Genomic DNA, 23,843 nt, shown 5'->3' with positions numbered 1-23,843 from the left:
AAATTAATCTCACTGGATATTCACATCCCAACCCCACCCCTTGCCCAGAAAACCACAGTGAAAAACTTCTCTAAAGCAAATTTCACACGCCTCAAAACCGAGGTGGAATCCTTCAACGCCCCCGGGCCTGTGGAAAATATGGCCCAGACTGCAGAATCCTTTATAAACATTTTCTATGAACACCTTCAGGAATGCATGGATCATGCAATCCCAAATAAAACCAAGACCCAATCCTCGAAAGGCAGACGTCCTGTCTGGTGGACCCCAGACATAAACAAAGTGTACAATAGAAGGAGGAAGCTACTACATGATAGAGCAAAATCCCAAAAGGGGAAGGCTTCTCTGATCATTATTAGCAAAAAACTACGGGCACTCATAAAATCGTCTGAGGCCAGCTTCGAGAGAAAAATTGCACAGGACACTAAGGATAATCACAAGGCTTTCTTTAGTTATGTTAGGAACCTGGGTGGGAATTCCCAGATATGCTCAGAATTAGTCCAAAATGACAAAAAATACACCGAACCCACAGACATTGCCAACATCCTAGCTGACAGGTTCAGCACAAACTTCTCTCCCCCCTCCCCACCAAAAGGGCAAATATATATCCCAGCAGAGTGCTGCCCCCCTGACATCTCAGATGCTCAGGTAAAAGCCGCCCTCTCCAAAGCAAAAAACACAGCATCAATGGGACCAGATGGTGTCCCTGGCTGCATCCTACATGAACTCCAAGAAGAGCTAAACACAAACATAAAACTACTGTTCAATCTCAGCCTTACTACAGGATATGTACCCAAAGAGTGGTGTACAGCAACAGTGGTCCCTCGCCACAAAGGTGGTGCCTCAACGGATCCTGGAAACTATCGCCCCATAAGTCTGACTAGCTTGGTCTGCAAAGCTATGGAAAGGATCATCATGGACCTCATAAATAAAGATATTGGGGCCCTACAGACACTGGATCCTACCCAGTTTGGCTTTGTTAAGGGCAGATCCCGCCTCTTAAACCTGGTCAATTTCTTTGAAACAGTCACCAAGGCCATTGACGAGGGGAAGGTGGTCCACACAGCCTACATGGACCTCACAAAAGCCTTTGATACAATACCCCACTCGGGCATTATAGATAAGCTCACCAGCTTAAATATAAACCCCTATGTCACTAGATGGGTTGCAAACTGGCTCAAGGACAGAACCCATATGGTTAGAATTGCTGGAGCCATGTCAGACTCCAAACCAGTTACAAGTGGCATCCCACAAGGCTCAGTCCTGGGACCTTTCTTGTTCGGTATATATTTCTTGGAGGTACAGGCCAACACGGAAGGACTGTGGCTGACCAAGTTTGCAGATGAATGTAAACTGGGCACCATAATCGACTCTCCAGCTGACACAAGCATCCTCCAAAAGGGCCTCATAGAAACAGACAACTGGTGCCAGAGCCATGGCCTCAAGCTAAATGCCAAAAAGTGCATAGTCATCCCCTTTGGCACAAACAAAGTGCCCACAATTTACCACAGGTGGTAATCCATTAAGTACAGAAGAAGGAATTAGGGACCTGGGGACCCAAGTTGATAGCAATCTCTCATTTGACAACCACGTGGCCAAAGTGGTTATAAAAACATTTTATATAGCCCACCTAATCATGAATGGATTCACATCTAGATCAGGGGAGGTCATCGTGCCTCTTTACTCATCCCTCATCAGGCCCATAATTGAGTACAATGCCCCTTTTGGGATGTACCTTACCAGACACCTGCAGCAACTGGAAAGACCCCAAAAGTACCTCACCAAGAGGATCAAAGGGCTCAAACAGATGCCATATGCTGCCCGGTTAAAGAAACTCCAGCTTTACTCAGTGGCATACTGCCTGCTCAGAGGCGATCTGTGCCTGACATATAAAGCCATGTCCAACCCGGAATTAATGGACATGCTGCACCTCAGAAAATCCAAATCCCATCAAGCTACGCACTTGAGAGACTTGAACCTCAGCACTGAAATAAATAGGACATGCTGGAGGGACAGATTCATAATCCAGAGGCTCCCTTCACTCTGGAATAAAATCCCAGTCCAGGTTAGGCCGAGTCCCTCATTGACTCTCTTCAAGAGGAATCTTGATGAGTGGATGGGAGAATGTAGGTTTACCCCGGGCATCACTTCTGTGCCACTGTTAGACAGAGGCACAGTATACTAACCTCAAAAAAGGGCATAGCAAAATTAATTTAAACTGGGTGGCGAAAGCCAAACACACACTGGCTAGGCTTATAAATGCTCTAGGGCAGATAGCCTAGTATGAACCTATGAACCAATTAAGTGGAGCATGTCCAACAGCTTTGGGTTTGACATAGCTTTGTATGTTAGGCAGAGATCGCCTCTGAGTAGGCGATATGCGACGGAGTAAACCTGGAGTTTTTTGAGAAGGTCTGAGTAGAGCATCTGTTTGAGGCCAGTAATCCTCTTTGTGAGGCATTTCTGTGGCCTTTCCAGTTGTTGTAGATGTCTTGTGAGGTACTTACCAAAAGGGACGTTGTACTCTATAATGGGTCTAAAGAGTGATGAGTAGAGGGGAACAATGACCTCTTTTTTTCTGGATGAGAAACCTTTTGTGAGGTGAGCCACGTAGAAGGATTTCCTGACCACTGTGTTGATGTGATTATCAAAGGAGAGACTACTGTCCACCTGTGTCCCAAGGTCTCTTATCACATTTTTGGCATTAAGTAGACTACCAGCTATGTGGTAGTTCATGGGTACAGAGTTTTTACCAAAGGGGATGACAATACACTTTTTGGCATTGAGCTTGAGGCCATGGCTTTGACACCAGGCATCTGTCTCAGTGAGGCCCTTTTGTAGTATGTCCACATCGTTAGGAGTTTCAGTTATGGCTCCTAGTTTGCAGTCATCTGCAAACTTTGTTAGCCAAAGACCTTCTATGTTAGCCTGTGTTTCAGAAAAGTAGATACCAAACAGGAGAGGACCCAGGACTGAACCCTGTGGTACTCCACTTGTCACTGGTCTGAAGTTGGATTTGGAGTCTGCTACTTTCACAGTGTGGGTTCTGTCCATGAGCCAGTTGGCAAGCCATCTTGTAACATAAGGATTTATACCTAGTTTATTGAGCTTATCTATAATTCCAGAGTGGGGGATGGTGTCGAAAGCCTTGTCGAGATTTAGATAAGCTGTGTGAACCACCTTACCCTCATCTATGACTTTGGTGACTGCTTCAAAGAAGAAATCAGGTTTAGGAGACATGATCTGCCTTTTACATATCCGAACTGGGTAAGGTCCAGAGTTTGGAGATTACCAATGTCTTTGTTTATGAGTTCCATGATGATACATTCCATGGCCTTGCAGACCAGGCTTGTCAGGCTAATGGGGCGGTAGTTCCCGGGGTCCGTTGTGGCTCCCCCTTTGGGGAGTGGATAACTAATTAGTCATACAAAGCTGAGAGCAATGTACATGTCATTAAAGGCATCCATTTACATCCTTCCGTTCAAAGAGGTATGAACTAGTATATCAAAAACCACAATAACATACTACATAAAGTACATACCCTACTGGGCAGTTGCCAATCTATTGCAGTATGTACTTTCTAACAAAATTCAGATATCAGGTGTTTCCATAACAGAAAAGTTTATTGTTTCTATAACAAAATAATTTACCACTTACAAAGAAAACCCTCAGGAGACTCCGAGCCAAAGCCATCAATATTATCTGTTTTGGAAACTGCTGCAGATCCTTTTAAGCAAATGAAAAGAGAAAAAAATCAATGTGCCCCCTCAAGCAAATGTAAGTGCCCAGGTAACCAGGTTGTTTTTTTATTTATTTGCATTCTATTTAATAGAATTTTTTTCAATTAAGCAAACTTAAGTTTATTAAAGGTCCAAGGAGAAAACTGCCACAAATTGCAATCTGCACTTGCATTCACTCAATGATTATGTATAATGTCAAAAAACTGTAAAGTAAGAGCACAAATATAACCTCAGCTCCATGGAGTAAAGGTCTGAAGCCTTATCTACATCCCTAATGCCCTGATGTCAAAGAGTGTCTCAAACACTGGAGGAGCTAAGCAGGGAGGGATGAAATGAATGGCTTGGACTGCAAGGGGGTACCTCCCCGGGCATACCTCCACAGCTGAACTACTGATATAGACTAGAGTCATATAGCCATGCTACCTGGAAAGGAGGAAGACTTGAGCTGAGATGCAGACAGAAGCATGGACAATTACACTGAAAAGTCATTGATTGTCCTCACCTTTTATTATGGGCATGCAGAGATGCATCAGTAAGAAAGAAGGCAATATGACATAATAAAAAAAAGCCTTGGTAGAGCCTTTGATGAGAGCTTCATGACTGGCTCTCTGTAGTTATGAAAGGGCTGGTGACAGCTCTTCTCCAGTAAGAGTGATCAGGTTATAGATCACAGGGGCTGATGGTTGAAGGGCATCAGGGAATGAAAAATAGACACGAGTATATGCATTAGACAAAAACATCCACCATTACATACATAAACGCTCTCAGATAATGATATATACAAAACCAAACAATAGTTAAATATCTATGTTTATGAACTACATTTCTAAAAACACATGCCTGAGTCAACATCAGATATTTTGCATTCATCATTGAACAAAACTCCTCACTGGTGGTTAAGAGAAAATGGAAGTGGAGGGCACTGAGAAAACATGTAAGGGTAGAAACACCTTGGAGGACAGAGCATATATATGTGTAGGTAAGTTATGTGGCAGTTTAATTTCTTATCCTCCTCTTGTCTGCAGTCTCTTGTTTGTCTGCATCCCTATGATCTTTCCTGGAATGTTCTGTTTTGGTTCCTTAGCCACCGATTTGTTGCCATAGATGTAGCCTGCTAGACATCCCCTTCACTTGTCAGTGTTATTGTTGTATTCCATGCTTGTCTTTGCTTTTCTGCCATTCCTGTAATCACAAGTTATACTCACTCACCTTGGCACCATTCTTTCTGCATAATTTGCCATTTTGCTTCATTACTCTACCACATATCATATCAAATATAGCTTGCTTTTGGCAGAAGTTTGCCTTTATAAACTAACATTCTGGTTTCTTGTCTGCAGATAGTCAGTTTCTCTAGTGTATTTTTTGTCACTTTGTTCATAATGGACCTCCCAAAATGTGCAGGCAAACTATAGCAATGAAGCAACTTGCAAAAGAGTGACTTTGTTTCTAATGTTTATACGTCTGTGTCTGGGGAACGTCACAGCAAGCCTCAAGAGTAGAAAAAAAAAGAGTAAAATTTTACGAACTTTGGCTTTAGCGACTGAGAGAACAGGATTAATATTACTAACATGAAAAATCCCTAAGAATTTTATGGCAAAATGTGAAACAGGCAACATGGGACTTCTTAAACCACTAAAGGCATTTCTCTATAGGAACAAATGCTTTCTAGATTAGCAGTGCATCGTGTGGTTAATGGACTTCAACTGGCAGCCATGATAAGGTTTGTATGTTGAGCTGTCCTTGTGCTTGTTACATCAGTCTTGAGTCTGTTCTTGCAGCCATAGCATTTGTTTCACAGATTCAGTGCTAACTAAGTAGGAATGCATAGTTCGTTCAATATACCTGTTGCTTGTCTGTAAAATCATCAGAGGATTTTGCCCATTAAAAAGATGCATTGGTTATCTGCTGGACATTTGAAAGAGATTGCATAACAATGGGTATATAGACATTTTTCCTTTTTCACACTGCTATGCAGTCTCAGAGTTAATGTATGTAGAAAGACAAGGGTGTGGGAAGTTCAACACCTAATTTGGCAGATGTATGGTGAGCAAGGGAGCTTGTCATCTACAAAAACACTGATTTTTGTTTTCTCTTTGAAAGTTGCTGGTGAGGGGTTCAATTAATGGCTTATCAGCTGTAATATCCACTTCCCCTGGCTGATTATCATATAGCAGAGAGACAGAGAGAGAAAATAAAGTAAAACTTACCTTGTCATGCATAAAATCTAGATAGTAAACCTCTCAAAGTAGTCAGTTCACTTAAATTATGGGGAGCCATAACTTCAGATTTGTTTAGCACGTCACATCATTGTGCTTCATGCACTTGTACACAAATCCAATACAGCTGCTAACTTTTATAAGATATTTTATTCATAACAGGCTATAGCAAGTATTTTCTACTCAAGATGTTTTGTTTATACTCTTCACAGTTTTTCTCCTTCTACACAGGAGTCAAGTTTAGGTAGACAGTGCCTCAAGACTTCGATGCTTGTAGCTGCTGCTGTTGCCATGGCAATATAACATGCAAGATTCTTTATGTGGGTAATCCAGCAAGCAATCGGGGTTCACTTGTATCAGGATTCAGACCCACTAGATGTTCTTCATATTGATCACTACTGCAGTAGCCTTAACTATATGGGTTATATCCTGGCAAAGATATAGCAGCCAGCCAGCTCCCATGCACTCATATTGTCAAACAGCTTAAGCTGAGATGACTAAAAGAAATGTTTGGGTGTGAAGCCCTTCAGAGATTCACTGCTGCCGAAGAGTATACTCCTGAGGCTTTTGAGGATCGACAATCAGCTTGTGCTTTCCTTAGCCTGGCAGATAATTTCCCTTTGGGAAATAATACTTACAGTTTCTTATTTTTTACTGATGTTTTATTACTTTTGTCTTCAAGAAAGTTATTTTAAAGCTAGGAGTGTTGTGTTTTAAATGAAGAACTTGTTTTTGTCTGTTTAAAAGAAGTGTTATCTAACTGAAAAAAATATTTCCTGTGGAGAAATTGTGTTTATTTTAACATTAAGGGGCCACAATAGTGTTTGAAAGTGCTTTTCACTTTGTTTTTTTTTGTCAGAAGAAAAAGAAGTAATAATAACTTTTTTGGACTGGTAGCTTTATTGGCATTGTTGCTTGTTTTCCCCAGGATACAGGCACTATTATTGGTTTGGCTTTTGAAGAGATTGTCAGCCTCATGGTCAGTATTCCTTCCAGCCACAAAAAAGAAAAAGTTAAGCAAACAGACTTTGCCAGCATAGCAGCTAGCGATTTGCCTCAACTGTAGGTGGGTAACTTGGCTGTGGCCATTTGTTCTACCTCAGACCATTCATCTTTCTCCCTGAATCGCTCTGATGTAGCAGGTACCACCACTATGGACCATGGTTTTGCCACATCCTGTGCAGCTGTTGGGGTCCCCTCTGTCAGCAAGGGAGAACCACTCTTGTTGGTCCTTTGAAAGTGTACAGGGAGGGTTTCCTTGTTGTATCAGAAAGTTGTGTCCATCCCTGGGGAAGCAGCGCCTAACATTTGTAACACAGTTGACCCCATAATTCCTGAAAAAAAAAGAAACAGATGACCAAGCATGCATCTACTAATTTTTTTTTTTTTTTGGATAGAAGTAGTTTACTGAGACTCAGAGTTTGATTCAGGCTATTGATCCTTCTAAGATTCAGAGACTCAAAGATTCATAGATTGCTACTTGGCTATGACTCAGAGGAGGGGTCAGGGCTTTCTAAGCCTAGCCAAGTTTTTTCAAAAGAATAATGATGTCCTTTATCCAAATAGGACATTGCCGGCCAAGCATTTATAAACTATCTCTGTCCATAAGGGATATAGGTGCCAGGCCTGGTATAAATTTCCTATTCACCATCCCCTGGCTAGGCTGTACTTAAATTAGATAATAGAAATAGCCAACTTCACCTGGATGGGAACTACCTGTAGTTAGTTATACTACTCGAAGTACTTGTTCTACTAGAACTTGTAGAGTAGGTTCTAGTAAAATAAAGTGGGACGCCTCCTTTCCTGAAGAAATTCAAGATTCTGACTCTGAACAGGAAGTTGCAGAGATAGATTCAAGGTTTTGTCTTCAGATTTCTGATTTAGACTAAGAGGAAAGCTCACTTTCTGAGTCTCCCTGTGGGGGGAGGGTCTTTTTCTCTGAGACTATTGTTAGAATGTCCCAGCATTTATAGTGGGAGAACACTGAGGTTTCTCAGTCTCTCAAAAAATATTATGAGTTGCTACAGAAGGATTTTGCAGAACCTATACCCATCCTTCCTGAACTGTCTGCACAGGTGATGTGTGTCTTACTGCCTGCAATTTTCCTTATAGTCAGCCAACTGTCCCTACAAATGAATAAAATGTATAAATATCTTCAGCCTTTTAAATTATTATACACTATTCCCAAACCTGACCCAGCAACTATAGCCTTAGTTAACTCCTCTGTTGCTAAACACTTAGTTAATTCCAGTCTTACTCTTTCCAATAAGGATGGGAAAATTATTGATAGGTATGGTAAAAGTGGATACTTCTGCAATTCTGAATTTCAGAACTTCAAATTGTTAGGCTCATATGTTAAGGTTCATTCTGACATATTGTAAAAGTATGAAGAATGGTCTATATGTTCAGAGGTTCATATGTGTTTACTAGGGTAGCGACCACAAAGGCATTTTTAAGCCTAGTCATACGTCACAAATTTCTGATAAGTTCTGGAACCCTTGATAAGTGTAAGCAGGTGTGTGAGAGGTGAAACATTTGCAAGCAGAGGCCTCAGAGATGAACCAATCACAGGCTACCTGTGTCCATTAAAAGACATAGATGCCAAACCAGAGATGAAAAAAGTATGCTTTAAATAACTTAGTTTCTTCTATTGCACTGGTCACTCTCATTATTCTCAGTGTGTGCATGACTCTGTTGATATTTCTTTCAGGGCTACGTCTAGTAATACAGTTTTAAGGAGGCTTGGCTGCACTCTCAAAACCTCTCAGAGGATGTTAAAAGTTAAATTTTAAATTCTCTGTGGATAGAAATTTAGTGTTTGCCCCTTCTGTTGCAGAGGTAGTCCAAAGTGTGATGAAAGGGTCAAGCTGATCCATTGAATCTAAGATTTCTCACCCTTCCTTTTCCAAATTGTCCAAGGGATTTTCCTTATCTGCATCCAATATCAGCAAAAAACAAAATAAACAGTTTCAACAGAATTCAGGTAAACAGACTTTTAAGAAGCCTGAATCTCAGTTTTTCTCCATGGCAATAGATTGTTTTAGGCAAATGAGTTTTGAAAATTATTCATCAGGGATACAAATTGCAGTGGGAGGAAATTCCTCCTTTCCAGGGGGTCATTCCTCATCCTGCAGATCAGACTGTTTTATTTCCACCTATTCGTTATCACGTGCTATTCCAAGGAATGATAGAACCAGTTCCTCCTTTCCAAGTGTGGAAGACATTTAATTTAAGATGTTCCTGCTCCCAAAGAAAGAAAATGCTTGGAAGTCAGTTCTGGGTCTTTCTTTCCTAAACCTGTTTGTGATAGTGTCCACATTCAAAATGAAGCCATTTCACAATCTGTTGCCTCTTCCTCTTTTAAGTTTCCTGGTAACACTTGACTTAAAAGATGCTTATCCCATTCCTATTCATCCAGACTTCAGGCGTTTCTTTAGGTTTTGTGTGTCTATATCACATTATCAGGTCTCTGTCTTATCCTTTGGACTATCCACTGCACCACAATTGTTCCCAAAGTGTCTAGCTCTAGTTATAGCTAATTGCAGGCTATATGGTATCCACATATTTCCTTATTTAGATGACTTGCTTATCTTTGCAGTGTCTTTTTCAAAATCTTAGGAATCACTCTCTCGGGTGAGAGATCCCTTGCACAAGCTGGGAGTCCACGAGAACATTCAAAAGTCTTTCTTGACTCCCTCACACAGGACTGTGTTCCTGCAATGTTAACTTGACACCTCATTTCAAAGAATGTTTCTTCCACAGGAAGAAATGTATCTTTATTTATATCTATTTGCAAGGATTTCTACTCAGACTTCAGTCACTGTGAGGGAATACCTCAGGATTTTGAGTCTCATGGCATCTATGATTTTCATGATATCCCTGGCTGGATTCCACATGAGAAAGTTACAGTGGTATATGAAATCTCTTTGGTCCCAGCATCAACACCCTTTCTTCTCAGATCCCAGTACAGGGGTTTGACAAAGGAGAAATCACTCGATAGAGACAACAGATATCCTTAAATCAAGGTCTCTGTTTCTCCCTCCCTCCTCCAAAGCAGTCAGTCACCACAGATGCTTCAAACTTTGCTGGGGGAGCAGTTTCAGGACAGATAAAAGTGCAGGGGGGACACTGAGGACAGATGGAGGCACATAAGTATCAAGCAGATGCTTTCCCTGATCAAGACACTTACATCAATGAGCCATCTTTGGTCCCCAGGACCTTTTCAAATGGTTACAGACAATACCATAGTGATGAAGCATATGAACAAGCAAGGGGAAACCAGATTGCTCCCCCTTTGCAGACTAGCCATGTTAGCTTGGGATATAGCTTCACAGCACAATCTCACTATAAAGGCACCCTATATTCTGTTAGAGCAAAACTGTGTGACAGACAAGCTAAGCAGGACCAGGGCAGACCCGCACAAATGGAAACTAGATGTGGAGGTTTTCCAAGATTTGATCAATCTGTGAGGCTTTTTTCAAGTAGACCTCTTTGTTTCCTCTCTAAGCAGTCAACTGTCAAAATTATGTTCCAGGACTCCATGCAAGGAGACCTGGAAGACAGATGCCTTTTCATTTCCTTGGACAGGAATGTTCATGTGTGCCTTTCTAATCTTTCCATTAATATCCAGGGTACTTCTGAAGATTCAGAAGGAATACCCCAAGGTCATTGTGGTTGGTGACTCCCTTTAGGCCCAGGCAACTATGTTTTTCCCTTCTTTTGGAAATGGCCAGGGGCATTTACTACAAGCCTCCTCACAGAGTGGATACACCTTGACATCAATCATCTTCAGTTGACTGCCTGGATGATGGGGCCTTAATTCCTTTTAGGACCCTGCTTTCTGAGGATGTGTAGCAGGTACTAATGGAAGCAAAAAAGGCTGCTGCTAGAAAATCATAGATTTGCAAATCAAATTTGCAAATTGAAAGCTTTTCTACTTGGTCTTAACAACATAACAGGCAACCATTTAGGGCTAGATGTTGTCTGGTTTTACAATATCTGTGTAAGTAACTATCCTATAGCCTTTCATATTCCTCTGTCAAGGTTTATTTATCTGCCATTTCAGCATGTCTGCCCATGAATCCTCCTCTTTCAAGGCAGTCACATGTTAAAATGTTAATGAAAGAAGCCTTTAAGTAAACCGATGTCCCCTCTTTGGGATTTTGTTTTAGTAAAACTAACACTTTATCCATTTGAACCAGCTAATCTGGCTGATTTGAAGTTCTTAACATGGAAAACAGTTTTATTGATTGCATTGACCTCTGCAAGAAGGGCACCTGAGGTGCAAGCTCTTATGGTGAGTCAACCCAATCTCATTTTCCACAGAGACAGGGTTTCTTTGACAACTAATCTTTTTATGCCTAAAGTGGTATCTGACTTTACTTTAAGTCAAACTAGCCATCTACCCCTTTTCTATCCTGAACCTAAAAAAGACGGAGAAAGGATATGCCATACCTTGGATGACCATGGATAACTGTGGTACTTGGCAGACCATAATCTTTCAGATCATTGGATAAACTGTTCATTTCTTGTGAAGGTGAGAAGGGACAACCATTATCAAAACAGACTTTTTCCAAATAAATGTCTAAGGCTATTATCTTTTGTTATATTCACTAGGACAGATCTATTCCAGACAGGGTCAATGTCCACTCTGCAAGTACCCTGGCTTTTTGGGAAGGTTGGATTCTAGAATGAATCTAGGAGCTGTTACTTGGTCCGCCATACATACTTTTACAAAGCTCTATAAGCTTGATTCTTTCTCTAAGTATGGATCATGTATTGCTAGGCCCATTCTCCAAGGGCTCCTGGACCCTTCTCCTCCCACCTTTCAAATATAGTTGGCTATGATAATCTATCCATATAGCTAAGGCTACTGCAGCAGTGATCAATATGAATAATATAGTACAGCTGTGTAAGTGAGTTTACCATAACAGTAGGTGTTCAAATGATCACTGCTGCAGTAGCTACTCCCTCCCTCCATCCTCCTTGTTTATTTTGGTGTGTTTTTTTATGACACGATGTGGACATTTATTTTTTGTTATTCCTAGCCTTGTCCATATAGGGCTTAGCCTCCCTCCTTCTGCTGTCAGGAGTGGTCTGAAGGGCTTCACGCCCAAAGTCATCTTTTAGTCAGCTCTACTTGAGCTGCCTGACTGTTTGTGCACATGGAATGTGCCCTGAAGCTTTGAATGCTGTCTGCTATATCCTTGGCAGGATAAAACCCAAAAAGCTAAGGCCACTGCAGCAGTAATCATTCAAACATATACTGTTATATTAAGGTCAGCTTACACAACTGTAGTACACTCCAGTCAGAATTTCTAGAATTTCCAGAAGGTACACAGTGGTAGATAAATCCAGCTAACATTTTGTTTAGCAATAGCTTTTGCGGAAACCATTCTCCCAGAAATAATGCTTGCTTCCTTGCTTTCATTTTAATAAATGTAAAACTTCTTCAGATAAAACATTATTTTTTTTCTGAAGATGTTTTGCATTTATTAAAATGAAAGTGCTAAAGCCAAACATTTTAACAGTATTTGAGTGTTTTTTTAGATTGTTTCCTGTTGGAACCATGAATTGGAGCATCTGCAGTAACACATTTTTTCTTCTGTGGAAGGAATGTGTCATTCCTGATAAATGTAAATAGATGCAGGCAAGTAGTTTCTACTGGCAAATATCCAAGGGGACTCCAGCTTTCTAGCAGACAATCTTAGCAGTCTTAGCAGGAACATTCTGATGTCCGATGAATGGCCACCCTCTCAATCTCTCCAAAGAGGTAATCATTTTCAGGTTCTGCAAATCTACACCTTGTGGTCTTTTTGCATCCTTTATGAATACAAATTATCATACATTTTTTTCTTCCTGAGTCCTCCCCAATAGCAGGGAAAGGATTCAATGATACAGTTTTAACTAAACTTTTAGCAGTCATTTTCTCCTCTTCTACTGATGGAAGCTTAAAGAACTCAATGCAGCAGTGATTTTATCTGCCCTTTAGTGACCCAGAGAGATTTGATTTCCACTTCTTCAGAAGTTTTTCAGATCTCTTTAACTTTAACTTCATTATCTCACGTATTGTAAAATACACCCAGACCTTTGTTCTTTTTACACTGATGGTCTGGCTCCTCCTGTTCCATTAGTTGTTAGATCAGAAGAATGTTTTTTACAAAGGTGATGTCCATAAGTACATCCTCTGGTAAGGGTTCCCATAAGTGCACCTGTCCTTGGATAGGGTGGTGGCATTCCAATGCTCAAGCAGTCCAGACAGTGCCAGAACTATCTCTTCTTATCAACGTACTGAAGACAAGATCAATCCTGATGTTTGTCCAATCATTCCAAGACTTTCTCTCCCACTGGTAGTTCTCACCTTTCAGGTAGACAACATAGCAATTTTATGATACATCAACAGAAAAGAGGAAACAACTAATCCTACCCTGTTTGAGGTGGGTCCTATCAGACTGCTGGAAAAGGTGATGTCCAACTGTCAGTATTGTTTTGCCATTTCTGTCTCTAGGGAAACAAATTCCTTATCATAAAAGCTGAGTTGATGTTTAGATCTAGTCCATAATTAGTCTATCAACAGCTCAGTAGTAAGGAAAATTTGCTGAAAATGGTGGAAATACTAATGTGCCCTGTTTGACTCTCCATTCAGTTCCAAGTGCAGGGACCTCTTCCTCATTCCATCACAAATGAAACTCCTAAGGGATATTGTAGCTCAGAACTGGCTACTTGGACTCTTCTCTGCTTTTCTTATGTCCTCAGGTGCCAAAATTAAACCGTAATGCAAAATTCCACAAAGCTAAAGTCATCCTCCTAGATCCTTACTAGACCCAGCAGATTTGCTTCCCTCGAATTCTGTCTCAACTTTTGTAGGAGTCCTTGTTTTTCAAGTCCCACAAGAATGCTAATGACAAATCCAACAGGCAGGTCTTGCTCAGATGTTTACTCCATGTGGCTTACCAATTGTATTATCCACTTTCAGTACTTACAGGTAATTCTTCCTCTTCTTGTAGAATTAAGCAATAACCGATGACATGGTGTGGTATATTGAAGATTTATCCATGGTTGGTGTGGTTTAATCATGAGAGTGAAGCCTGAGTGATTATATAAAGTCAACCATGGGTAAATTTCAATATACCACAACCACGGAGTCAGTTATTGCTATTAAACAATGACATTATTTAAGAAAAAAATACTTACTTTTTTAAATAATTTCTTTGTATAACTGCACATTACTGTTCTTCAGCCGGTGGTGGTATACTGCTTCCTTGTGTTGATGTACTGCGCATGCATATGGGAATTGCATTCCTACACATACCCAGTACATCAATGCTTTGAAACGGAAGCAACAGAGAAAAGAAAGTCTCCATTGCTGTTTTTTTTTCTTTTTTTTTTTATATTTATTAAAAAAAAAAAAGATTTTAGACACTTTATACCAATGGAAAAAAGTCTGGGGGACCGGACCTTTTTCCGTTGGTATATTGTTGGATTTACAATGGGCACGCTGGCCAATCAGCATGCACATTTTGGAATATTAATGGGGGTTCATTGTATAATAGTCAGTATACTCTCCTGTTCTGAAAATTCCAGAAAAAGCTAAAATTACAAGCAGGGTGAAGGACACTTTTTGGTGTGGACTAGCTATAAGGGTGTAGATCAATTTTTTACACATATTCTTGCAGTTCTGAATATTTTTGAATCTAGGCTTAGCTATTTTTCTGTTAAACTGCATTTGGTTGCTATCACTATAAATTGCCATGGTCAAGATTCCAGCTGTTTAGGTTTATTGAACATATGAAAGACGTACCTCAGAGGAAGAGATTTTTTTTTTTTATTTTATTTATTTATTTTTTTGAGGTCTTAGAATTGTACTTTATTCTAGAACAGTTGACTCTGGCTCCCTTTTGCCATCTTAGTACCTCAGACATAATAAATGTTTTTTTTTTTTTACTTGGAAGACACTTTTGTGGTAGTCATTAGTTTTGAATTTCATCCCCTGCCTCTGCTCAGTCACTTTCTCTGTTTTTTCATAAAGACAGAGTTTATCTTAGAACCAATCTTGCTGTTAAAAGTAATATAGCGAATGTCATACAATTACTTGCACCTCTTCTTTCCTTTTATAATCATAGAGTGTACTTGCTATACTGCATGGATCTTTATTACCAGTTGTGCTATCATATAAAGAACAGCTAGCCATACACTTAGACACAGTTTTTACTTTCTTTTTCTTCCAAGTGTCTGCTCCACAGTTGTTTAATGAATTAAATTCTGTTACTGTTAATTTATCAAACATTTCCTCAAGTCACCTGCTGTATGAAATTGTGTTATTTGAAATATAACATGCCATTTCCTCAAGTCACTAACGGCTTAATCTGCCAGATCGTCAGCAACCTCAGTAGCCTATTTAAAACAAAATGTTACTTGCAGTGATATTAGTTGCTTTGCAAATGTTCCTTCTTGGGTAGCTTCAAACAGGCATTAAAACTTATTTGACTTAGCATATGAACAAATGGAGTGAATTTTTATGTTGTTTTGTGGTAAGTCTTGTTTCAAGCTGTTGGTTTTACATACTTTACCTTGTTATAGCATAATGTTGTTTTGTTGAAAAAGCATTTGAATAAATTGAGGTACACAACAAGGACGGATCGGTGGGCTAATTGGTTCATAAAAATTAACTGTTCTTGCTGGAGTAGATCTGATGTGATGAAAACCAGTAACAGTATTGCCAAACAATTAAATTCAGGTTACATGAATCAAAATAATTAAGGTTGCATTCCTATACTCAAAGGTGCCAGTCCAGTCATTACATTTCTGAATCAGAAAGACGGTTATTCTGTATAACGTAGATTAGTATTAACAAGATGTACTGTCTGGAAATGATACAGTCTTATCTGATGGCTCTAAAAGCTCTAAAAGCCCTTGCAAAGTACTGAGTTTCAGGTATCTTAGAAATCTATGAGCCCTCTTGAAGTCACTTGCTTTCTTCATTGCCATGAAGAAGAATAAGTGAATTACTCAGTCTTCCCCATCTACTAGATGTGCTCATGTTCGAATCTTGGATGTACAGTGGTAGTACTATGAGCATTTTTTCCAGCTTGCAAATACTCTACAAAGTGTAATACTTTTCTTTTTCAGTGTGGAACTCATTGGCTTTTCCTGCTCTTCGTAACAGCCTTATGTTTGCCCTTCAGTTTGGCTGTCCATGTATGACAACACTCTATTGAGCAATCATTATCTTAATGGCGATATTTCTTCCATGTCTGTGTAATACCTCTGTTGTTCCAAGTTCTGGTTTAAAGGGAACTTTTTGCTTCTCTGCAGGCCATGGTCTAAAACATCAGCGCTCAAGACTGCAAAAATCTCTAAAGGAAATAGTGGCAATGGGATGTTTTTTCCTACCAGCTATTTATGTATGTATGTATATATGTAAGTATTTATTTAAACCGATAAGGCCATTAGGTACAAGTGACTCACTTCAGGCATACTTCAGCAACAATCTCTCATCAACTGTTTTTTTCAGAGCCACACACCATGCAAGTAGAAGCTGAAGGACTTTGGTATGAAGTTTGTTGAGAGCATGTAACCTTAAGTATGAAGCTTGTTAGGAGCGCATAGCCTTAAGTATGGAACTTGCTAAACACATATAGCCCTTATGTATGAAGCTTGTTAGAAGCACATAGCCTTAACTATGAAACTTGTCAAACACACATAGACCTATGTATGAAGCTTGTTAGGAGCAAAGAGCCTTAAGTATGAAGCTGATTAAAAGCACATAACCTTAAGTATTCAGCTTGTTAGGAACACATAGCCCTAAGTATGAAGCTTGTTAGGAGCACATAACCTTAAGTATGAAGCTTGTTAGGAGCACATTAGGGCTGGAGGGTGGCTTAAAGGGCTGGGAGGGTGGCTTAATGGCTAAGGTATTTGCCTTACAAACACAAGGTGTAGGGTTTGAGTCTCACAAGAGATAATTGGCTAAGCTTAAAATGGCTCACAAGGGCAGTTAGCTTAGTACTAAACTATGAACTATGAACTATGAACATAGCCTTAGGTATGAAGCTTGTTAGGAGCACATAACCTTAAATATGATGCTGATTAAGAGCACATAACCTTAAGTATGAAGTGTGTTAGGAGCACATAGCCATAGTAATGAAGCTTGCTAGGAGCACATAGCCATAGTAATGAAGCTTGTTAGGAACACATAGCCATTGTAATGAAGCTTGTTAGGAACATATAGCCTTAATCACCTCTGCTAAACTGCCAAATGATATCTGCACAGGTAACAGCGTCTGACATCGGTTCACCTTACAATTTCTAATGGTTCACTGATATTCTAAAATATGTTGAATAATAAGCTAGACGGCATTAACCCTTTGCTGTGCAGAAATTAGCTAACATGTATCCTTAATAATTATAATTTTCTAGGATGGTATGATATTACATACTAAATGAAGGCTGCTTTTATTGCTGATTTTATAGTAATCCTACCCTTTAAATTCTAGCACTCCTCCCACAGTGTGTCTGTACTGGATAAGTGTCCAAATTGCACAATGTAATGCTTGGGTATTAGTGGCCATATTTTTTCTTTACCGTAAGCATTACTCCTTTGCTGCAGTGAACACTATCAGGTCCTGTATTGCATGGTTACAGGACTGTTTCTTAATGACTTGCCTAATAATAGTCATCTTGGTGATAATGAGCTACATTTAGCATATGTTTCTCATAATATCTACAGAAAGCTTTTTTTTTCTAAAAAGTACATTTGGCTCTAAGCACATAAAAATCACCACTAACCAGTTATGTGGTGACATGAGCATTAACTACTATGTTATGCAGCTTGTGTAACTGGATAGGTAGAGGTTCTAAACTCACAGCAGTCAACTTGAGAGAGAGAGATAGGGTGTGTGTGTGTGTGTGTGTGTGTGTGTGTGTGTGTGTGTGTGTGTGTGTGTGTGTGTGTGTGTGTTTGTGTCTGTGTGTTCATTCAACTATCAGCCTGGAAACAATTTAGGGATGCTGGGGGATGGTATAATAGTTATGGAGTTTACCTCACAGTCACAAAGTGCAGTTTTGATTCGGACCTTTGAAAGGGGAACTGTCCAGGCTTAAAATGGCTCACAAGGGCAGCTAACCTAGAATGAACCTATGAACAGTACCTAATGACTGGGTGCCAGCCTGTAGTACACACACTTGTTTCCTTACCTATCTTAAGGTGAACCTGAGTTTCTGATTTTGAGCTTATAAATATTAATATTAGCAACTTTAATATTTTGAAAGACATAATAAAGTTGCATTTTAGCAAAAAGAAAAAAAAAACTCTAGGCAAAATAAAACAGGGTTCCTAGTAATATAACAATATGGATAAGCCAAATTCCAAACATATTCTTGTTTTATTTAACTATTTATTTATTTATTTACAGTTTGATTACCGGGGAAGTCCACTGGGCCCAGAGAGCCCATTTTCAGTGGAGGCCAGGGGAGAAAATCTCCATGAAACAGATTACACTAAAGATAGCAGTCCAATAAAAATAAAAGTAGAAGTACACATACATATCAAATAATGCAAAGTGTGAGCAATATTGTCCATAGTGGAAAAATATCATGCAGATACATTTTAACATATTCACACAGTTAAAAGTCAAAAGCTATTTACAATATTTACAGAGTGTGAGAGATCATATGGGAATTATCTATAGAAGGTTATAGCCAGCTATAAGGTGCTTAGGAACTCAGGAGGATATCCTCCTGGGGGCTTTTTTTAAAGAGTTCTAGGTAGGGAGAATGCAGTTACATTTCCATTTGGAGGAGAAGTAGGTGTAAAGCTGAGTTTTAAAGTTGTTTGTGTTTGACATTGTCCTTAGTGTGGAAGAGAGTTCCATTTCTTACCTAAGGAGAAGGAGAGGAGAAGTTGTCCAGCAGGCCGTTTAGGTTTGTGGACAGTAATTAAGTTTTGGTGTTCAAATCTGAGAGCTCTATTTGGGGTGTATGGGGGAAGGATGTTAATTAGAGTGGGGCATTTGGTTAGATTAAATATTAATCTTTATGCTGTAGTGAGCTGGAGGAAGTCCAGATAATTTGTGAATTCTAACCAGTTGAGGGATTGGAGTGATGAGTGGAATGTTTGGCTTTGTTGGCAAATTTAGAACTTTTGTTATAACAGCTTTTAAGTTTGGAAGTGATGGAAGATGATAGGTTAGTTAGTAGCAAGGCACAGTACAGAAGGGAGGGAAGGAGGTAAGAGGAGGCCAGAGTTTGCCTGGTAGAAGTAGAGAGTAACTGGTACAATAACTGAGATTATTTTACTAAAAAGTATAACTGAGCACTGATCTGTTTCAAATACCAGCATTTGCAGCTATGGGACCTTTGATTCTGCTTCAGAAATTCCACAGATAAGAGTTGAACTATGGACCCCTTTGCACCTGAGCAAGAAAGTGACTTGCCTGCTTAATAAAAAGTGTAGGTTACTTCTAAGTAATGTGTTTCAAGCTAATTGCTACCAGGACTTTATTCCTTTAACCTGTACTGGCATGCTGAGCAGCATAATGACTGCAGTTCTAAAAGCTGAGAGTGCCCCCCCCATTGTAATACTAGGCTCTCTTATTCTCTCTAAGCTCTATAGAGTCATACTATTGTGCTTGGGCGTATTGAACTACATGTACCTTGTTTTTTAGTGACAGTTCCCTTACCCTGCAATTGCTGAATAGTGCAGCGCCTGGAGGCACACTAGATCCCAGGACTATCTACAAACTATCAGTCCCAGGATCAAGCCCTTGCCTACCCATAGATTGTTTTTGTAAGCGCCCTTGACTGAAGGGGGGTTTGATCCCACTCCATTTGCCCTCGCTACACTCGGGCTCACTCCGCTCCCCTACCTTACTCCCATTCCCACCCATCCCTGACATCATTTTCTTTTATTATCTACCCTCTCTCGCCACACCCCCAAAAGCCCCACCCAACTAATCAGCTCCTCTTATCCCTCTCCTCTATGTCCTCCTCTAAATACACCCTCTTTTCCACTTTACTGTCTACTCAGTAAACCTCATCCCTACCCCCACACACCCTTACACCTTTCTACCTCTACCTTCAACCTTAAATTATTGCTCGTACTTGTGCCTCCCTCTTCTTACACTTGCACCTCTCACCTATCTACAACTCACCATGTTATACCACTCCCTTCTTCTAGCACTACTAACTACCTCTACTCTTACAATATTATATAACCTCTCCTCTTATACCTTTCCCCTAAAACCCAACTTTCACTCACCCACCTCTACCTATCCACTAGTCTTCACTCAACTACCTCACTCATTCTTAACCCCATCACTCTACACTGGTTATAAAACCTTACCTCCACACATAAAACATGGTACAGGCAAAATAACACACATTAAAGGAAACCCTAAGTGCCACCTACTCCTTGTCCCCAGACCTCAGCCAATCCCTTCTCTCCTCTCCCTTTTACTTGCAGGCAACATAGATCCCAACCCTAGCCCAGCTCTACCCTCATCCTCAGATGGTACCCTCAAACATACCACCACCCCCAACTCTCATATCCCACCAAAACACTTTACTCCATCAACCTAAGAAGCATAGTAAATAAAATTACTGAATTCCATTCTTGGATCTCACAACTCTCTCCTGATATAATAACCCTTTGTGAGACTTGGTTAAAACCCCGCATCCCTGATAGGGACATCCTTCCTCCTGGCTATAACATCATAAGACTAGATAGAACAAAAAGAAAAGAAGGTGGTGTTGATATCATGTACACTGATAACCTCACACTAACTCTCCTACCACCCCCCCTCCCCCCCAATTTCCCTTGCTGAACTCCTTCTGGCCAACTGTAAAATTAACCCTCACAACTCTCTAAACATTGCTGCTATCTACATCCCAACCGGCGACAACATCACTGCACTGGAAAGTTTAATTTCCACTCTCTCCTCAGACCTCCACAATGAGACTATAATCATGGGAGATGTCAACATCAACTAGTCCACACTCACAACTACATCCCCCTCTACCTCTATTAACCTAGATGTAACAACACCTACCTATTCCACCAAATCCACTCCCCACTCAGCCATACTTAACTGGATCCTTGTATCTCATCCCTACAAATATCACTTCCCTGAAACCCTTCCTGACACCCTTAGTGACCACTCTTCTACCAAAGTCCTCCACTTTTCTCCACACACACACACACACACACACACACACACACACACACACATACTCAAACCCCATATAACTAAAACTTGCTGTAAGATTAAAAACTTTGACCCAAATGACATCAACAGTCAACTCTCTCTTATTTACTGGAACTTTCTCAAACAATTACCCCTTGAAGAAGTAGTCATGGAATTTAATAACACATTCCTCAACATTCTAAACTTCCTGGCCCCCTTACGTAAGGTCAGAATAATATCCACTGTGTCACCCTGGCAAACTCCCTCCACTCTTTCACTAATGACACAGAGAGACAGAAATTGGAAATGCTGGACCAAAACAAAACTTCCCATTCACCTACAACAATATAGACAACTTTGTAATCTGGCTAAGCAAACAAATAAAGACAACAAAAAGAACTACTACACAAACCCCCCAAAAACACACCGAAATAACCCCAAGAAATTCTGGCATGCAATTAATCATATCCTACATCCAGGAAACTCATCCGCTCCCCACCCAAGCCCTGTACTCACTCTTCTCCATGCTGCTACTAACTTTAACTCGTACTTCATTGAGTCCATCAGCAAACTTATTAATCACTCTAACTCCAACACTACCCTACTCACCACCCCTCCTACTCACATTAAACCCTCTCCAACATTCAGCCTACAAACTGTATCCACTTCATACATAAAATCACTGCTCCTTAAGCTCAAACCTTGCTCTCCCTCCATAGATGTCTTCCTCCACTCTTTCTCCAACTAGCTGCTAACTCCTTAGCCTTACTCATCTCTATTCTCATCAACAGATCAATCACTGAATCTACAGTCCTAGTCATCTGGAAGAAGTTCTACACTCTTCCTATCTATAAGGCAGGTAACTCCACTGAACTAACTAACTATAGGCCCATCGCAATTCTATCACTCCTCTCTAAGATCTTGGAGAAATGTGTACACAAACAAATTCTCCAGCACCTTACTCAAGAGAACTTAATAACTCCCACCCAACATGGCTTTAACCCTGGCCATAGCACCTCTACAGCTCTCATCTCCATCATAAACACTATTTCTCAAGCTAGAGACCAGAATAAACTTGCCTCTTGTCTCTTTCTTGACCTATCAAAAGCATTTGATACTGTCCACCATCCATTACTCTTAGACAAACTCTCCCAATTAAACCTATGCCCTGCCACTATCTCCTGGTTCACTAGTTATCTTAGCAACTATTCCCAGTCTGTCAAATGGGATTCGGCCTTCTCCCCAGATATCCCAGTACTGATGGGAGTACCCCAAGGATCAATTCTAGGATCACTGCTTTTCAATATTTTTACTAATCAGTTATCTATGTCCACCCCACACTCATCTCTAATGCAATATGCTGATGACTCTACAGTTATCACCATTGCTGACACACTTCCCAAACTCCATACTAAAACACAGGAATCCTTCTTGTCTATTGAGAACTGGCTCAACCATAACCATCTAATCTTAAATCCAAAAAAGACCAAACTCCTACTCTTTCTACCTAAAACAATGACCCACCTGAAACCAAACTTCTCCACCACCTCACACAATAACACACCTATCTTAGTGGAAGACCACACCAAACTGCTCAGGGTCATCATTAATGACCAGCTAAAATTTGACCAGCATGTACTAAATAACAGTAAAATAAAACACCAAAAACTTGGTCTTCTTTATAGAAATAAAAACTTTCTCTCTACTCAAGCTAAAATAGCTCTATCACATGCATACCTTTTACCAACACTTCTCTATGGCTCTCAGATTCTCACCAACCTGCAGACCTCTCTTATATCTAAACTTGAATCCACCTATAACAAAGTAGCAAAATTTGCTGCTGAACTACCATCCTCCTCTCATCACTGTCTAGCACTATAAAAACTGAAATGGTTAGAATTCCCCCATAACCTAAATCTCTCCCAGCTCCAAATAATCCATTCTATCCTATTCCAGCCCACCTTTTGCCCTGCCATATCATCCATCATCTCATCCTACACCCCAGCTAATACACTCCAGAGCTCTGACCAACACCTCCTGTCCATAACCAAACCTAAGCTAAAAAAACCTATATAGCTATTACCCCGCCAAAAACTGGAATAAACTCCCACTTGACATTTGAAACACTAGATCCAAACTACTATTCAGAAAGGCTGTGAAAAATCACTTTAGCAAAAATAAACTATGCCTCTGCAATCAGCCCCCTGACTGACCCATCTCTCCAGACCAGCCAATCACTTCCTTTCTCCTACAAGTATCCAACCCAACCTCCATCCTAACTCTCTCACCCTTCACCACTGATAAATCTTTCCCAACTTTCCACCCCAACACTTTGATTGTATCGATGCCAATCTCCTCAGCAGTAGAATGTCTAAAACTTACTTCTACACTTTAACCTCTATTCACTGCTTCTATTTAATTTCTGTATTATTATTTTTTCTCTATACTGTATTTTTCCTTATTAACTACTACAATATATGTAGTTAACTAACATTGTATATACCCTCTAAGCAGTATCATGTATTGTGGACTCTCTTAGACGTTTTTCTGTTTCATACTTTTGTGCTTGTTTATGTTTGAACTATGAACTATATTTCTCCCAGGGTCTCCACTGAAAAAGGGCTTTGTCCCAGATGGACCGAACCAGTCAACAAATTTCAAATAAATAAATAAATTAATTAATTAATGTAGCTGTTCACCTAACATTG

This window comes from Protopterus annectens, chromosome 4.part0 (assembly GCF_019279795.1).
Source record: "Protopterus annectens isolate FY-2018-M chromosome 4.part0, PAN1.0, whole genome shotgun sequence".
NCBI classification, from domain to species: Eukaryota; Metazoa; Chordata; order Ceratodontiformes; family Protopteridae; genus Protopterus; species Protopterus annectens.
This window is presented reverse-complemented; position numbering follows the sequence as displayed.